Below are 2,937 nucleotides of genomic sequence, written 5' to 3'. Positions count from 1 at the left end.
AAAAAAAAACAATGCAAGGCAGACTTGCTTCATGCTCTCCTTTCACTATAGAGTGATTCTAACGGTGATGATGAAAAGGAGGCTTAATCAGGAACTGTTACCAGTGGATTACAATTTTGGATCACTGACAAGCCTGGGAATGCTGTAAAAATAGGTCCCATACTTAGTGAAATAAGACAGAAAAAGAAAAATATCGGATGGTTTCACTCATAGCAGGAGCACAAAGGACCAGGGGATGAAAATAATAATAATAAACAACTATACACCAGAGACATTTTACAGGGGTGGAGTGGGGAATGGGATCAAAAATGGGGGTGGGACACTGGATTATGGTGATGGCACACGGGTGATTAGGTGATGGGAAGCCCATGGCAATTACAACTGAGATGGAAAAAGGCACGAAATGATGTAAAAATAAACTATTATAATAAAAAAATATGTCCCATCTTTGGGAACTTAACTTACTATGGGACTGCTGCCTGAACATAAGGATTTCAAGTGCCCCAGATGTGTAGTTAAAGATGTGATCCATTTCAGAAAAACATAACAAAATTAAATATCAAGGTACCAAGATGATAATAAGTGCTTTAAAATTTTATTTTCATATGAATGGTAATGTAAATTCTTACTTTATAAAACAAGGCCAGTGATATTTTAGTGTATGCATGAGATTTTTGCAACTGTTGTATTCCTCTTAACATTGCATTGACAACTTCTAAGATACCAATTAACTAATAAGTCTTGCTAATGTGTCATTACCCACCAGAGAACAAATTTTTTTTTTAAAAAATTATCATTATACTAGATGACCACTTTTTACTTTTTTATAAAATCTATTTTTGTTGAGTGACATGGATCTCAAACTAGTCTATACATGCAAATTTCCTACCTTGAAAAGTTGAGTTCAATAGTAATAAGACATATCAGTTAATAAATAATAAATGAATCTCTTGATTTTTTCCCCTTAGGGACTTCCATATCCTCAATTCTATAACAAAATTGTCATTTAAAAAAGTCAAAGAGTAACATGCCAAAACATTCAGATTAATTCCTCAAGTAGCTTGCTTTTCTGTGTCATTTGTAGGATGAAAAAATTCCACAAGTTTTGTACAGGTTCATTATAGCTTTTTGTTGTAAAAACTTGTATTTTAATCGACAGGGGAAAATTATTTAGTCATAACTTCTGGATCCATCAATAGTCATGTAATTTATTTTATACTCTGGAGCTAAATGTAAAGAGTGAAATGGTACCAGGTACTCTACTCAGGCAACTGGAATGAATTTTTTTGCACACACACACTCACACACATGCACACACGCACACACACACACACACATACACGCATGCATGCAAACCCAACCTCGCATAGGAATGATCTCTGCCTATTACATCAGTTAAACAGAAGAAGTGGGGGGGGGCAGAACAGGGCATCGGTTATTTTTCCTTTTTTATATCGTTATGCATATTGTTCCCAACCTATTTTAAAAAAGTTCTCTACATCAATTTTGCTCCTGTCTCTCTCTTTAAAGTGGTCTTTTCCCTTTGATTCTTTTTTGTTCCCTACCCTTTTCTTCTATTAATCAAACTGTATTCTCAGTTATAATAGGCCTGTCCACCCACTTGGTTCATTCATTCATCCCTTCATCCACCATTTGTGATATGACAATTAGTTCTATTGTAGTTACTGTCATACTGCTATAAAGGCTTCAGAACCTTGAAGAAAAAAGACATGTTGATTTCTTTATCAATAAAGTAGCTTGATTCATAGTCCAACTTTCTTTGAGCACAGTTTAATCATCAACAGAGCAGCTTCTTGGTGAATAATACAGCCCAACCTAGTTCTTCTGGAAGTTCTCCCTTCATTTCCTAACACCTCTTCATCCCTCACCCCCAGTCCCTTTCACCAGGTGGCTGGGAACTAGCTATAAATCAAGTGAAATACTTTACTCATTCAGAGGTGGAACGCTATGAGTCATAAACTGTTTTCAGTTCATATTTTTTCCCTTCCTCTCTCCTATCTTGCTTTCTCCCTTTTCACTCCTCCACTTTCACGCATCTCCTGTACCTGCCTACATCCATGGCCAGGGATCCTTGGGCCTTGCTGGTCATCACCAGTAACCTCATAGAATGGTCCCAAGGCCCTCTGGGAAGCACGAAATCTTCGTGGAGCACCGTCTCAGCTTTCTGAACTAGTTGCACTGGGAGCTCCCTTGTGGCTGCACCCCCCTGCCTGCAGTACCAGGGCAGTACTGTAATGAGGCTCTGAGCCCTAACAGGCAGTGGTGCCATAGTTTGGGCTCCGGACTAGGGTATGTTCAGTGTTGATGCATGGGTCCAGCTTTGCCGTGTGGCTGCCTGGAGTTGCCAAGGGATGGGCACCAGTGTGTCCAGGCTACCAGCTATTTTGGGTGCTCACTGGGCCTTGGGCAGCCACCCACAGTGTTGCAAGGACGTGGCCACACTGGTGGGCTAAGGTAGCTGGGGGGCTGGCAGGGTGGAGACACAACAATGAAGTGTTGCAGCCTTAGCCACCTCTGCAGGTCTTCATTTTCTCCTGTGAGAACACAAATTATGTAAATAAAATTTGTGGGCTTTTCCTAAGCCTTGTGTCAGGCCCAACCAGAATCTTTAAAAGAGAGGGGAAAACCTTTTAAAGATGTTATTGTTATTTTTAAAGATATTATTGTTATGGGCATCTTGCTAACTAAGGCATGGGCAGGTTAAGAAGTACAAGTTACATTTAATGAATGTGGGCAACTTTGTCATGAATGGGGAAAGAATGGGACAGTGGTATGCCATCGCTGTATACCTCTAGAAAATATCTAAACAGTATAGAGCTCATGGAGACTTTGTCCCTGATCCTGGAAGAAATAGATCAGAAAACAGAACCAACTTGAGGTATTTCTGGCAGAAGATTTAACATGGTCTTCATAGCT

This window comes from Condylura cristata, unplaced genomic scaffold (genome assembly GCF_000260355.1).
Source record: "Condylura cristata isolate star-nosed mole 26May11 unplaced genomic scaffold, ConCri1.0 scaffold00004, whole genome shotgun sequence".
In the NCBI taxonomy this organism is placed as follows: Eukaryota; Metazoa; Chordata; class Mammalia; order Eulipotyphla; family Talpidae; genus Condylura; species Condylura cristata.
This window is presented reverse-complemented; position numbering follows the sequence as displayed.